Here is a 15443-nt window from a genome sequence, read left to right on the forward strand (position 1 = left end):
GGTCTTATGTAGGAGACTTCCTAGGGGATCCAGCAGCACACTTCACTATATGCTGTAGGAGTGCCAGCTCTTGGGCTGAATAAGCCCTTCTGCTGTGATTAGGCTGACTAATGTGGGTGCACTGGTAGGTGGGGCTGGGTCCTGTTATGTCTGATTGTGTGGCCCAAGATATCAAAGGCTGGTACTGGCCTTCTACGGGGTAGGCTGGGTCCTACATAATCTAGGGGTGGGGTAGTACCAGGGCTGGCCCACTGGTGTGCAGGGTTGGGCCCTGTGTGGCTGGCCACAGAGCCTGGGGTTCCGGGATTGGAGCTTACCTGCTGGGAGATGGGCCAGAACCTGGGGCATCTGGCTGGGGGCCTGAGTGGACTGGCACTGATGCTGGCCCCACTGATCAGAAGGGCTTGGTCTTGGATGGCTGGGGAGGTCCAGGACTGCTTCTGGGCTGCTGGTGAACAGGTAGGCCCCCAGCACTCACAGGCTAGACGGAGGACTCCGGTATGGAACTTGCTAGAACCTGTGTTCTAGCTGTGTCCCACCAGCATCTATGTCCCCAAGGGGAGTCCTGGTTGCCTCCTGTCTCTCCAGGAGGGTATCCAAGACCAGCAAGTCAGTCTGGCTGAGTGCTGTTTCAAGCTACTGCCTCTGTGCTGATTCTTAGAGTATGAGATCTGGGGAACTGTAAAGATGGTGGAGGAATAGGACGGGAAGACCACTTTCTCCCTCACAAATTCCTCAAAAGAACATTTCAACGCTGAGCAAACTCCACAAAACAACTTCTGTAGGCTGGCAGAGGACATCAGGCAACCAGAAAAGCAGACCATTGTCTTCAAAAACAGGTAGGAAAAAATATAAAAGACGAGAAAGGAGACAAAGGAGGTGGGGAGGGAGCTCCGTCCTGGGAAGGGAAGCCTGTCCCGGGAAGGGAATTTTAAGAAGAGAGGTTTCCAAACACCAGGAAGCACTCTCCCTGTTGAATCTGTGGCAAGCTTTGGAAACACAGAGGGCAACATAACAGGAAGGAAAAATAAATAAATAATTAGAGTTTGAGATCTGTGTGCAGTTTAAGAATGGAGTCTCTGTTTCCCACAGACCTCTGGCTCCCAAACAGAAGTCCCCCTGGCCTTCCAAGCTAGATGTTCTGGGAATCATCTTCCTGGTGCAGGACCTCCTAGCTGGGAAGCCTGATTGAGGCTTGGACCCCTCCCTCGGGGAGAACCCTTCATATTTTGGTTATCCTCTTGTGGATTGCCTTCCCAGGGGTGTGGGTCTTGACTATATTCCATTTCATCTCTGTTATCTGACTCACTGTGTTTCTTCTTTATATCTTTAGTTGTGGAAATTTTCTTAAAAATAGATTTCTAAAATAATTTTTTCAAAGATTTACTTATTTATTTTTTGGCTGTGATGAGTCTTCCTTGCTGCAGGCAAGCTTTCTCTAGTTGCAGTGTATGGGCTTCTCATTACAGCGGTTTCTCTTCTTGCAGAGACAGGCTCTAGGGTATGCAGGCTCGTAGTTGCAGCGCATAGTCTCAGTAGTTGCAACTTGTGGGGCTCTAGAGCGCAGGCTCGGTAATTCTGGTGCCGCGGTATGTGGGATCTTCCAGGACCCAAGGATTGAATAGGGTGTCCCTTCCACTGCAAGGCGGATTCTTATCCACTGGACCACCAGGGAAGCCCCGACCATCTCTTCTGTTAGTTTCCATGTCATTCTCAACGATAGTTCCTCTGTACATAGTTGCGATGTTTGTGTGCCTGGGGGTTGAGCTCAGGGTCCTCTTTCTCTGACATCTTGGCCATCTTCTCTGCTCCATCCTCTCAGGTCTTGCTTTTAGAATTTGTTAGGCAGAAAAAAAATGTCTGTTTGGCAACATCAGAGCTGTGTTTAGTGTAAGGCTAATTTTTTCCCCCAGTACTGAGACAAGAGCATTCTGAGTTTTCTACCCCATACCCTATTAATTATCAGGTTTCTCAGCCTGACTGGTGGGCCTGGGTGCTGTTTCTGGCCCTGTGTGAGTGCCACGTACTCTTCTTCTGATCCCTTTTGGTGGTTCTTTCCTCAGCCTCAGATGGTTATCTCACACACCTGCTCTGATTATTGCTTTGCTGAATTCTCAAGCATAACCCTGTCTGTAGGTCTCTGGAATTTTTGCTCTGTGACTCGTCTCTAGTACTCTGCTTACCTCAGGCTTTTGGACTCTCAGCTCTCTTTTTTTCTCCCAAGTACAAAATGTGGGTTCTACCTGGGCTCCCACTCTCTGCGCTGAGGCTAGAAATTCTCAGGAAGCTGGGTTAACCAGAAGTCTTACCTTGCTTGTTTCCCATCAATCAGGGATGATTGTCCTTTATTGCCTGATGCTCAGCATCTTGAAAATCCCTGTTTCATATGTTCTACATTTTGTTTGTTTCAGGTGGGAGGATACCTGGTTCCTTTATTCTGCCTCTGGAAGTGGAATTCCTTATCCTGTATGTGTTTGATTGTTCATTCATATCAGTATCTCCTCTGTGTGAGGCACTATGTTGAAGAGAAAGCTCACAGAGCTATGTCACCCACTTCAGATCTTACTGGAAGTCCTCATCCTTGCCCTCATCCACTGTTTTTATTTATTTATTTGGCTGTGGCAGGTCTTAGCTGAGGCATGTGGGGTCTAGTTCCCTGAGTAGGGATTGAAACTGGGCCCCGTATATCAGGAATGTGGAGTCTAAGCCACTGGACCACCAGGGAAGTCCTGCCTCACCTACTATTGTACTGGATAAAACACCTCCCTGTTTCAGTGTGGCCACACTTTCCAGTAAATATCAATTGGATACTTTGATTTTCCCCTCCTCTCAGGTTTGGCTGCTTCTCTCTGCTTCCTCTAGTACAGAAGCTGAAACCATGGAGCTCTTCGGGCTATTGGTGATTTGTCACCATCCACTTGTATTTTGGGATTTAAGGAGATACCTTGTCACCTAGTTTTGCTGTAAATGTTGTCTGTGGGATTTTTGACTTTATAATTTCGTTGTTCTGCCTGTTTTTACATAGAGATTTGGATTTAGATTTTATACTGCTGCTATTATCATTTTCCCAGAATCCTGCCAAAATCCCTCAAGAGAAATTTATGTTTTTATCATGTCATGTACTTCTTTTAGACCACTGCTTTTCACTAATAGTTCACCAATGTTTTCTTATCTTACATAATTTAAATTCTTCTGCAAATTCTACCCCCGCCCCAAGAAGTTATGGTTGGTTGCTTGCTCTTTTTTCTCCTTTTCTGCCCCCTCCTCTTTTCTGTTTCATTTCCTCCAAGAATATGTTCCATCCAGTCACAACTTTTTTGCATGTTTCTTAACTCTTCATTTCCATCAATTTATTCTAAGGACAAGTTTCACCATCATCCTTCCAGCTATTTTGTGCTGCCAGTGCAGCTTTTGCAAAGGCTTGCGGGGAAATCAGAAAAGGGAGTACTTCTTCAATGCCTACCACAGATAAAAATTTTTAAAAAAGCCAATAGAATTTAACAAGTACAGTTATAGGAACAGAAGAATCAGACCAGTGGAACAAAAGGGAAAACTCAAAGACAGGTGTGCACATATGTATATGGGGACATAATATGGTGACTTGCTACATGAGAGCGCTGATATCACCACCCAATAGAGAAAGCGCATCTCTACTGCAGATGATGTTGGAGAAACTAGTTCACTACATGGAGAAAAAAGAACAATCAGTCTTTATATGCTACCACATACAAATGTACGTTCCAGGTGGATGAATAAACTTAATGTGAACTATGACATAATGAGAAAATTTTTAAATGTGGGAAAATATCTTTGTCACTTAGGAGTGTGGAAGGTTTTCTTTAATAGGATTCCCCAAAAGCAAATCATTCAACAAAATATAACTTCTGTATTTATTGCATCAAGATGAGAATATCTGTTAAATAGAGGACGTCAAAGACAAATTAATCCAGATGACATTTTGGGAAAAGAGAATTACAGTGTTTAAAACAATACAAAACTAATATCTAGATTCTAAAAGGGATTTGTAGATTTACAAGAAGAAGGCAGAGCCAAAACAAATGACAGAAAAACCAGCAAAGCATATGGAAAAGCAATTTATAGAAGAGGAAAACAAATATGTGTGGAGGTACTCAAATTCATTAGTTATCAGAGAAGTGCAATTTACAGCAATGGTGAGGTACCTAACAGAATGCTGGTATACTGATGACAATCTAACAATTGGTTACCAGCCTAGAACTGGCATGATGGGCACATGAAAGGGCACATTAATGGAATGGATATGGTAGCAAAGATAGAGGCCATATGTTGTCCAATAGTATAGAATCCCACTTCCCAAGATTAATCCAACTTATCAGCAACAGAGATCACCACCGAGTCCTTGGTTTGGCATTATTTCTTGAGACCAGCTGGCTACTTGGTGCCCAGTTGGTTGACTACATCAGGTCTTTTCCATTGGAAACGCTAATGCTTCATTGTCATAGGAATGAATAGTCCAGGTATGAGTTTGCCTTTCCTGTTGGTCAGCTTCAGCTACAACATTTGGGGTTATGTACTGCGTGTTCCACAGGCATGGGATCTCATATAGCATAGCATTTGAAAAAGGGACTCACTCTGCAGTTATGGAGGTGCAGGAGTGGCTCCAGTATAATGGAATCTACTGGTTGTATCATATTTTGCACCATCCAGGGATGGTTTTCTGAAAAGACAATCTTAAAGGTGCAGTTGAAGTGCTGGCTTGGAGAAAACACTCTGAGAGAATTGAATATTACCCTTCAGTACACAGCATATTCATGTCAATTCAGAGACTTGTGTATGATGCTCTGTTCCTAATAGAAAGAGTAGATGGATCTGGGAATCAAGGGCTGTAAATAGGAGTGGCCCCACTGACCACCACTCTGAATGGCCTCATTAGAGGATTTTGTGCTTCTGGCCCTGTAAATCTGGACTCTTCAGTGTTATAGGTTCTGGTCCCCAATAAAGCAGATTCTTGCCAGGTGATACAGCAAGTGTCTCGTTGAATTACAAACTGCTGCAAGGGCACGTTGGATTCTCATGTCCAGGGACCAGCAAGTAAAGGGAGCAGTTACCCTGGTGAAGGCAACTGACTAATCAGAAGGAGGAGGTCAGGCTACTTTTACATAATGGTACCAGGGAAGAATATGTACTGAACTCAGGAGATTCAGTTTGGGGCTTCCGGGTATTCCCTGACCCCACGATAAATTAACAGGCATGTGCAGCATCCCTGACCTGAGGAAGAGTATGACTATGAAAGGCTCAGGCACTTCAGGGAAATAAGTTCCACAACCAGCTAAATTATGAAGAAGTGATCTCTGAGGGTGAAGCAATGGACATTAGAGAAGGGAGAGGATGAGTCGCAGCCCTGAGATCAACTTCAGCTACAGTGACAGGGCCTGTAGGGCACTCCTCTAACCTGCTGCTTGTTAGTTCCCCTCAGTAAGAGAGGTCCGTGGGAACCATGGAAACACTGCTCCCCAAAACTATCTGGAAAAGTAAATGCGTGCATCTCAAGGGCTGCACTGTGGCAGTCGTGAGACTGTGCCTCATGGCTCTCCAACTGGAGGGGGCATAAGTGACCAACAGCCCCAGCTACTGCACTATGAAATAAATCACTGAGTTGTGCTGAGGCCACTCTTTCCACAGGCTTTTCCCAGAAGTCACTGCATGTGGCAAGAATACTGAGGTAGACTCATTCCCGGGAGACACAAGACTCCTCTAGTGGCTGACTTTGGTTTGAGGACTCTGATGACTTTGCTGAGCTTTCCTTAAACAAGGACAGCCTTGGGCACGACAACCTAGGATCATTCCACTCCAGCTTCTCTCAGACTTGCCCTGTGATTTGACAGCTCTCCCAGCTGTACACATCTCCCTTCCTATTCTCATGCTGGCATTTCTCCTAATGCATTCTTTGCACAGTTAACCTCATCTCATCTCAGTCTCATCTCCTCTTGTGGTCTGCTTCTGAATCAACTTGGGATTTGCCCCTGCTCCCAATAGGATGGTGATGGCCCCTGAGCAGAGGGGAAGCACTGCCTCACACCTGGTTCTGGCCCTACTCCCTCCATCTCCTGCCCTACTTCCTACCAAGGTGATAGCTGCCAGCACACCCTGAGGAGAGATGTGACTCCTGCTCACATCAGATCTAGCTGATGTGACTCTTGTTCACATCAGATCTCCTGTTCACATCAAGGACAGGGAAGCCTTGCGTGCATGGGGTCACAAAGAGTTGGGCACAACATAGCGACTGAACAACAACACACAGATTGCATAGGAATGCCCCCAAAGAATACCCCTTCAAGGATACCCCTGCAATTGGCAACTGTTTCACCTAAATTCATAGAGGCAGAAAAAGTTAAGCAAAATGAAAAGACAGGGGAACTGATCTCAATTGAATGAGCAAGAGAAACCGCTGAAGAAATAATGAAACAGAAATAAACAATTTATAAGATAAAGAAATCAAAGCACTAGTAGTAAGAAAGCTAACTGAATTATGGAAAAGAACAGATGGAAACAGTGAGAATTTTAATAAGGAACTAGAAAATGTAAAAAGGAATGAATTAGGACTGAAGAATACAATAGCTGAAGTGAAAAGCACACTAGAAAGAAAGAATAGCTGACTACGTGATAGCGAAGAACACACAAGTGATTTGGAAATCTTCCAGATCTGGTTGGAAATCATCCAACCAGAATAGCAAACAACAACAACAACAAACAAACAAATAAAAATAACTATTTTAGAGGTCTCTAGGATAACATCACATATACCAACACTTGCATTGTAGAGGTCCTAGAAGGAAAAGAGAGAGAAGGGGGTCAAAAATGTGTTGGAGGAAATTATCGCTGTAAACTTCTCCAATTCAAAGAAGCAAACAGCTATCCAGGTATCATAGGAAGCACAGAGGGTCCCAAACAAGATGAATCCAAACAGAACCATACCAATAAAGTCATAATTAGAAGGGCAAAAGTTAGAGAGAAATCTAAAGGCAGCAAGAGAAAAAGAGAGTCACGTAAGAGGGAATCCCCAGAAGGCTATCACAGCTGATTTCTATGCAGAAACTTCACAAGTAGAAGGAAGTGGCATGATATAGTCAAAGTGCTGAAAGGGAAAAATCTGCAACCTAGGATACCCTCCCCAGGAAGATCATGAGAATGGAAGGAGAGACAATTTCTCAGACAAGCCCAAAGGAAAACAGTTCATCAGTCCTAAATCTACCCTAAAATAAATGTTAAAGAGTCTTCACTAAGTGGAAAAGAAGTAAGAAGTAGTAGGAAAGGGGAAAATCCCAGTAGAAAAGGGTAATACATAGTTAGGGTTGAGGCTCAACCACTTAAAAGAGCCAGTGTGAAAATCAAAAGACAAAAAATTGTTAAGGTAACTATAACTACAATAAGCAGTTAAGGGATAAACACAAAGATGTAAAATATGACATCAAAAACACAAAATGGGGAGGGGAGTAAAAAAGGTAGAACCTACAGAATGTGTTTGAACTTAATGACTATTGTTAAAGCAAACAGATATAGTTATAGGCCAGCATACATGAACCCTATGGTAATTACAAATTAAAAATGTGTAATAGATACAGAGAAACTTAAAGGAGAGAAACACAAGTATACTACTAAAGAAAATCATCAAGCCACAAGGGAAGAAAGAAAGAAATGAAAAAGACACAAAGCATAGAACTACAAAAGCAATCAGAAACTGTTGAGGTCCTTTAATGGACCAGAACCTGGTGGTCTGAAGTCGACGATAAGAAAGTAGAGGAGAGAGAAAGAGGCTGATATTCCTTGGTTTATGCAGAAAACCAATAAAGTCCTGACACGGGGCTTGCTCTGTTCACGAAGGCCTCAGGCGCCCTCTCGATGGGGTGAAGGTGCAGAGCACCTTCTCGAGAGGGTCTTAGAAGCCTGAGCAGAAAAGTGAACCCAGAGGGCCTCTGCGCTCCAAAGAAATAGCCTGAGAGAGAGAGAAAGAGAAAGCAAGACACGGGGACCAAAGCTCTGATGGAGCAAAGGTGTTTTAATCAACATGGTGTGGGCATATATACTGTCTTACAAGGTAGTTATTCTTCAGCAAAGATAAAGATTAAAATTCCAGACTTACAAAACATAGGTGATCCATATCAAAGAGAGAGAGAGAGTTGTAAAGAATCACTTTTACCGTATGGCTCATAACCGTATGGCTCATAAGAAGGAAGAGGGTACTTATCACCGTATTGAAAAACTAACGAAGGAAATGCCTGGATTCCTCAGCCCCGGGAGAGGCTTGCCTCTCCTCTTAATTCCTGAATGTTCAGGAATTAATAAGGAACAGAGGATTCCTGACAGATCCAAAACAGCACACAGGAAGCCTCCTGTTAAATGCTTCCTGACAATTCCCCCTATTTTATTATATTTGTAAAATGAAATTTGATTTGTTTCCAGTTTTAGGCACTATGATTAAATGAATCAAGAGTAACACAAAATTGAAGTAATCTGGGAGCAAGTCCAGCCATGGGACCTTCTTCCCAGAGTCATTGGAGATTTACTGGTAACCACAAAGGTTTTGACTGTGTTGATCACAATAAACTGTGAAAAATTCTGAAAGAGATGGGAATACCAGATCACCTAACCTGCCTCTTGAGAAATCTGTATGCAGGCCAGGAAGCAACAGTTAGAACTGGACATGGAACAACAGACTGTTTCCAAATAGGAAAAGGAGTATGTCAAGGCTGTATATTGTCACCCTGCTTATTTTACTTATATGCAGAGTACATCATGAGAAATGCTGGACTGGAAGAGACACAAGCTGGAATCAAGATTGCCGAGAGAAATATCAATAACCTCAGATATGCAGATAACACCACCCTTATGGCAGAAAGTGAAGAAGAACTAAAAAGCCTCTTGATGAAAGTAAAAGATGAGAGTGAAAAACTTGGCTTAAAGCTCAACATTCAGAAAATGAAGATCATGGCATCCAGTCCCATCACTTCATGGGAAATAGATGGGGAAACAGTGGAAATGGTGTCAGACCTTATTTTTGGGGGCTCCAAAATCACTGCAGATGGTGATTGCTGCCATGAAATTAAAAGACACTTACTCCTTGGAAGAAAAGTTATGACCAACCTAGATAGCATATTCAAAAGCAGAGACATTACTTTGCCGACTAAGGTCCGTCTAGTCAAGGCTATGGTTTTCCCATTGGTCATGTATGGATGTGAGAGTTGGACTGTGAAGAAGGCTGAGCACCGAAGAATTGATGCTTTTGAACTGTGGTATTAGAGAAGATTCTTGAGAGTCCCTTGGACTGTAAGAAGATCCAACCAGTCCATTCTGAAGGAGATCAGCCCTGGGATTTCTTTGGAAGGAATGATGCTAAAGCTGAAGCTCCAGTACTTTGGCCACCTCATGCGAAGAGTTGACTCATTGGAGAAGACTCTGATGCTGGGAGGGATTGGGGGCAGGAGGAGAAGGGGACGACTGAGGATGAGATGGCTGGATGGCATCACTGACTCGATGGATGCAACTCTGAGTGAACTTCGGGAGTTGGTGATGGACAGGGAGGCCTGGCATGCTGCGATTCATGGGGTCGCAAAGAGTCGGACACGACTGAGCGACTGAACTGAACTGAACTGAACTGAACAAATTACGTCAAGATCGAAGAATCGAAAGGGAATCATTTCTTAAAGAGAGAGAGGATTTAAGACATGTATACAGTTTACAATTAATATAAGTTACAAAACATAAAGTCTTATTAAATGGTAAATTTCCTATGGCTATAACAAAAGGAAGTGGGACATAGGCCTGTATAAAATATGACTGATTGTAGAAATAGTTACTATGACCATGACTGGTCCCTGTAAAATGTCCGGTCCAAGTTCCAAGTTTTTTGGTGCTCACAGCACGTTTCCAAATGTCCCATTGTTCAGGCCCACTCTGTTTATTGAGGATGCTCCTAGGATGAGGTGGGGCTAACACACCGTCAAGCCACCCAAGAAGTCCTTTGTTGTAGTAATGTTCCATCATAGTGTCAGTGACTTTCCATATCACACACAATGTTGTTAATATCATCTGAGCAGTCAGATAACCACATACCATGGGGTCCCCAATCAACAATTGTATGATTAGCCACAAACATTATTGGTTTGACATTTGTCCCAATGAACAGGAGTATATGTAAAGTTTTTATAAGTAAACCTTTTGCATAATGTTCTTTGTTCTTTCCCTAACTCTTTCCTTAAAGTCTCAGTAGTATAAACATGGTTCAGAGACAAAGAAAGGGCAGTAAATGGTCTAAGCAACGTCCGAAAGTCCTTTTTGGGAGGCAGGGTGAAAGCCCAAGTTTGTCGGCTGACATTTATGCTCAATTCTGCTGGCCCATGCACAAGGGAAGGACTTCATAGCCTAAAGAAAAGTTTTCCCTCCTCCCCAGGGTGTGAGGGCCTTTCAGTTCCAGGGAGGGAGCATATAGGTGGAGTTATTGGTTGATAAGATCAGTCTTTTCTTTGTCCATTCTATGACCTACAATAGAGGGGGTTGGGTATTAGTCAGAGCTCCAGGTGGGGGGTGGGGGGTGGGGGTGGGTACAGGTCAAAAGACTGAGCATTGCCAGGAAAATGTATTCGGGACTCTGAGGAATTCCTTGTTGAGAGACCAAATTTTCAGCTCGATTAGTAAGGGTTTTTATTTGCCCCCAAGTGGGGAGATCATAGGGGTGATGCTGCCGAGGGCGGTGCTTCCTGGAGATCTTTAGAGCTGCCGTGGCCCGTATTGGAATTTCTTCCTCCTGGGGTCCTTGTTGTTCCATCTCCATTTTGAAGGCCGGGGGCCCCCTTGGGTCAAATCTTCCGAAGAGGAAGCCATGTGAGTTTGTTGGATCCATCTGGGGAAATACAAGCATACTCCCTTCCCTGTAAGATTAGTTTCCCAGATTTCCATTGTTTTGTTAACCTGTCATGGTACCAAATGGGCAGAGGAAGAGAAGTGTCCTTCAATTCCTTGAAATGCCTTTCTGCTCTCGGTAAGATATCTCCCTGTGGTAAATTTAAAAAATTTAAAACAAATAAAGCTGTATTAACAATAGTTATAGGTTTAGAAAATATCTTATGTTGGAATCTAGTAGAGTCTGCTTTAGATAAGGGAGATAGTAGTGTTCCTGTGTATTCCCCCTTTTAAAATTTTTTTATTTGCAACTTTAGTGTGTGATGTGCTTGTTCGACTAAGCCTTGTGCCTGTGGATTATAAGGAATACCTGTAATATGTTTAATAGAAAAAGATTGTAAAAATTGTTTAAAGTGTCTAGAAATATAGGCAGGGCCATTGTCTGTTTTTATAGAACTAGGAGTTCCCATTACAGCAAAACAAGCTAATAAGTGAGTTACAACATATTGTGTAGCCTCACCATGAAGAGGTGTGGCCCAAATAAAAGAAGAATTAGTGTCAATACAGACGTGCAAGAAAGAAGATGGAGAGGGTTCAGGGCAATGAGTTACATCCATTTGACATAGTTCATTAGGTTGCAAACCACGAGGATTAATACCTTGTGCGATGGGTGAAGATGTAGGGATCTACAAGTAGAGCAATTACTAATAATTTCTTTAGCCTGGCGGTATGGGGTTTTCCATAGCTGTTGTAGGGAGCCAGCATTGTTATGGAACAGAGCATGCTGTTCCTCTGGAGTAGCAAAGGAAATCAGTTTATCAGCTTGCTCATTACCATAAGTCATTGGGCCAGGAAGACAAGAATGTGCTCGAATATATGTAACATAAAAGGGAGAATTGCAATTTCTAACAACATATTGTAGTTCGGAAAAGAGTTGTTGAATAATAGGTTGATTGGAGTTTATGGTGGAGGTTTCTATATTTTTTAATACAAAAACAGAATATATAGAGTCAGAGACTATATTAATGGGGTGAAAGTGAAAGTGAAGTCACTCAGTCCTGTCCGACTCTTTGTGACCCCACGGACTGTAGCCTGTCAGGCTCCTCCGTCCATGGGATTTTCCAGGCAAGAGTGCCGGAGTGGATTGCCATTTCCTTCTCCAGGGGACCTTCCCGACCCAGGAATCGAACCCGAGTCTCCCGCATTGCAGGCGGACGCTTTACCATGGGAGCCATTAATGGGGTGAGGATGTAGGCAAATAACTTGAATAAGAGCATATAATTCATTTTGTTGAGCAGAATGAAATTTAGTATAAAAGACTTTATATTCCTTAAGAGACCAGAATGAAGCTTTGGTGTTTCTGGTCCCTTCTATATAAAAAACCTCAGCCTGTGGTATAGGCTGTGAGCTGATAATGCGAGAAATAATAAATTCAGTATTTCTGAAGAAATTCCACAGCTTACCAGAGGATAATGAAACAAAATTTCTCCAAAATATTCCAGAAAAGCTATTTGGAAATCGGTAGAAGTTTGTAAAGCATTCTCAAATTGAGATTTATTGATAAGTATTACAATTTTATGAGGATCTGAGCCAATTAGAGTTTTAGTCCTATTTCTTCCATTGATAATGATTAGAGCAATTAAATCAAGGTAGGGTGTAAGTGACTTTATTCCCCTAAAACGGGTATAGATCCATTCTTTTGGGTGTTCTTACTGGGCAAGAAGTCCTGTGGGAGAATGAGGAGAGGGGACTATAAACATTTCCAGAGGTAAATCTAGTTTGATGCAGGTAAGAAATTGTTTTTGTAATTTATTTTGCACCAAATAGAGTTCCTCTTATGTCTCTTGAGAAAGTGAACAAGGGCTATTTAAATCAAGACCTCCTTTTAAAGTATTAAATAAGTTATTCAGTTGATAATTAGCAATGCCTAAAGAAGGGCTTCCCTCCTGGCTCAGAGGTTAAATTGTCTGCCTCCAATGCAGGAGATAGATCCCTGGGTCGGGAAGATCCCCTGGAAAAGGAAATGGTAACCCACTCCAGTATTCTTGCCTGGAGAATCCCATGGACAGAGAAGCCTGGTAGGCTACAGTCCAAGGGGTCACAAAGAGTCAGATATGACTGAGCGACTTCACTTTCAAAGAAGGTCTAATCCAGTTAATATCACCTAAGAGCTTTTGAAAATCATTTAAGGTTGATAATTTATCAGTATGGATCTGAGTTAGTTGGGGAGTAATACATTGTCTGTTAACAACAAACCCCAAGTAATGGTAAGGTGTAGAGGCTTGAATTTTTTCAGGGGCAATGATTAATCCGGAGTTTTTAAAGCATAGTTGAGCTATATCAAACGTGTGTTGAGTTTCTAAGATAGATGGAGCCGAAAACAATATATCAACCATATAGGGAATAACAAGAAAGTTAAGAAATTGCTTTCTCACAGGCTCAAGGGCTTTGGCTACATGATACTGACACATGGTGGGAGAATTCATCATCCCTTGTGGCAGTACAGTACATTGGTACTGTTTATGAGGTCCAATATGATTAGGATAAGGGAGAGAGAAAGTGAATCTCTTGGTTAAAGGGGGTAAAGGTATATCAAAAAAGCAATCTTGTAAATCAATAATAATAATAATATGCCAATTTTGAGGAATAGTGGTAGGCAATGGGATTCCTGGTTGTAATGTACCCATAGGTTTCATAGATGCATTAACTTTTCTAAGGTCTGTTCAGTTCAGTTCAGTCGCTCAGTCATGTCTGACTCTTTGCAACCCCATGAATTGCAGCCTGCCAGGCCTCCCTGTCCATCACCAGCTCCCAGAGTTCACTCAAACTCATGTCCATTGAGTCAGTGATACCATCCAACCATCTTATCCTCTGTCATCCCCTTCTCCTCCAGCCCTCAATCTTTCCCAGCATCAGAGTCTTTTCCAGTGAGTTAGCTCTGTGTATCAGGTGTCCAATGTATTGGAGTTTCAGCTTCAACATCAGTCCTTCTAATGACTGATTCAGGACTGATTTCCTTTACAATTGACTGGTTGGATCTCCTTGCAGTCCAAGGGACTCTCAAGAGTCTTCTCCAACACCACACTTCAAAAGCATCAATTCACTGGCACTCAGCTTTCTTTATAGTCCAGCTCTCACATCCATACGTGACTACTGGAAAAACCATAGCTTTGACTAGACGGACCTTTGTAGGCAAAGTAATGTCTCTGCTTTTTAATATGCTGTCTAGGTTGGTGATAGCTTTTCTTCCAAGGAGCAAGCGTCTTTTAATTTCATGGCTGCTGTCACCATCTGCAGTGATTTTGGAGCCCCCCAAAATAAAGTCTGCCCCTGTTTCCACTGTTTCTCCATCTATTTGCCATGAATTGATGGGACCAGATGCCATGATCTTTAATAAAATATCTAGGAATAAACTTAACCAAGGAGGTGAAAGATCTATACTCTGAAAACTATAAAACATTGAAGAAGGAAATCAAAGATAAGAAGAAGAAATAGAAAGGTATCCTGTGCTCCTGGAATGGAAGAATTAATATTGTGAAAATGTCCATACTACCCAAAGCAATCTACAGATTTAATATGATCTCTATCAAAAGAAGAAAGTTTTCATAGAACTAGAACAAATAATCCTAAAATTTATATGAAACCACAAAAAACCCTGAATTGTCAAAGCAGTTTTGAGAAAAAAGGACAAAGCTGGTGGTATCATACTACCTTATTTCAGACTATACTACAAAGCTACATTAATCAAAACAGCATGGTACTGGCACAAAAACAGATTAAATGGAATAGAACAGAGAGCTCAGAAATTAGCCTACACATCCATGCTCAATTGATCTACAATAACAGAGGCAAGAATATAAAAAAGAGAAAAGACAGTCTCCTCAATAAGTCATGCTGGGAAAACTGGACAGCTACACATGAAAGAATGTAATTAGAACATTTCTTCACACTACATACAAAAATAAACTCAAAGTGCATTAAAAATCTAAATGTAAAACCTGAAACCACAAAACTCCTGGAAGAAAACATAGGCAGAACACTCTTTGACATAAATTGTAGCAATATTATTCTGGATCTGTCTCCTAAGGCAAAAGAAATAAAAGCAAAAATAAATAAATGGGACCAATCAGACTTAAAAGCTTTTGCATAGCAAAGGAAACCACCAAGAAAAAAAAAAGACAACATACTAAACGGGGGGAAATATTTGCAAATATTATGATCTATAAGGGGTTAATATCCAAAATATATGAACAGTTTCTACAACTCAATACCAAAAACCAAATACCATATAAATGGTGTTTATAAAATGGCCAGAATACCTGAATAGGCAGTGTTCCAAAGAGGATATACAGATTTTTAACAGGCAAAGATGCTAAATATCATTAATTATTAAGGCAATGCATATCAAAACCACATCTATCACTTCATGCCCATCAGAATGGCTAACATCAGAAAGTCTACAAATAACAAATGTTGGCAAGGATGTGGGAAAAAAGGGAATCCAAGCACACTGCTGGTGGGAATATGAATTGGTACAGCCATTGTGGAAAATAGTATGGCAGTTCCTC

The 15443-nt window shown here is 42.0% G+C and overlaps 1 protein-coding gene across 4 annotated transcripts in view; it reads left to right on the forward strand.

The window, feature by feature from the left end:
• Positions 1-250: 250 nt before the first annotated feature.
• The window catches only part of A4GNT (alpha-1,4-N-acetylglucosaminyltransferase), a 36682-nt gene continuing 21489 nt past the window's right edge, over positions 251-15443 (forward strand). For 3 of the 4 annotated variants that reach the window (XM_042236697.2, XM_060395477.1, XM_060395476.1), the window contains exon 1: positions 251-839. The gene's annotated coding sequence lies outside the window, so the exon portion shown is untranslated. The remainder of the gene's footprint in view (positions 840-15443) is intronic. The other variant, XM_042236692.1, reaches the window with a different exon arrangement.

This window comes from Ovis aries, chromosome 1 (assembly GCF_016772045.2).
Source record: "Ovis aries strain OAR_USU_Benz2616 breed Rambouillet chromosome 1, ARS-UI_Ramb_v3.0, whole genome shotgun sequence".
NCBI classification, from domain to species: domain Eukaryota; kingdom Metazoa; phylum Chordata; class Mammalia; order Artiodactyla; family Bovidae; genus Ovis; species Ovis aries.